The sequence below is a fragment of the Triticum dicoccoides genome, chromosome 6B (assembly GCF_002162155.2).
Source record: "Triticum dicoccoides isolate Atlit2015 ecotype Zavitan chromosome 6B, WEW_v2.0, whole genome shotgun sequence".
Classification (NCBI taxonomy): Eukaryota; Viridiplantae; Streptophyta; class Magnoliopsida; order Poales; family Poaceae; genus Triticum; species Triticum dicoccoides.
The window spans coordinates 277,038,234-277,039,055 of NC_041391.1; positions in this window are offsets into that span (position 1 = coordinate 277,038,234).

Here is an 822-nt window from a genome sequence, read left to right on the forward strand (position 1 = left end):
TCGCGTGTAGACTTGAGTTCCTCTTCTAGCTCCAAGTTCCTGGTCATCACCTTCTTTAGGTCTATCATGCTTGCGCACATTTGGTTCTCCTGGCGACGAATGTGTTGGTTTAACTCCTGGATGAAAGCTGCAATGGACTTGTCCCTCCTGGTGCTGATCATCTCCCATTGCTCATCTCGGCGCCCACATATCTGGTAGATGGTGTCCTTAAGATCCTTGTGATAAACTTCGCCGATGCGTCCCTGTTGGGGAACGTAGTAATTTCAAAAAAATTCCTACGCACACGCAAGATCATGGTGATGGCATAGCAACGAGAGGGGAGAGTGATGTCCACGTACCCTCGTAGACGGTAAGCAGAAGCGTTATGACAACGCGGTTGATGTAGTCGTACGTCTTCACGATCCGACCAATCCAAGCACCGAACGTACGGCACCTCCGAGTTCAGCACACGTTCAGCTCGATGACGATCCTCGGGCTCCGATCCAGCAAAGCTTCGGGGATGACTTCCGTCAGCACGACGGCGTGGTGACGATGATGATGTTCTACCGGCGCAGGGCTTCGCCTAAACTCCGTGACGATATGACTGAGGTGGAATATGGTGGAGGGGGGCACCGCACTCGGCTAAGGAACGATCACGTAGATCAACTTGTGTGTACTAGGGAGCCCCCCTACCCCCGTATATAAAGGAGCAAGGGGGGAGGCCGGCCGGCCCTAGAGGGCGCGCCAAAGAGGAGGAGTCCTCCTCCTAGTAGGAGTAGGACTCCCCCTTTCCTACTCCTACTAAGAGGGGGAAAGGAAGGGGGAGAGGGAGAAGGAAAGAGG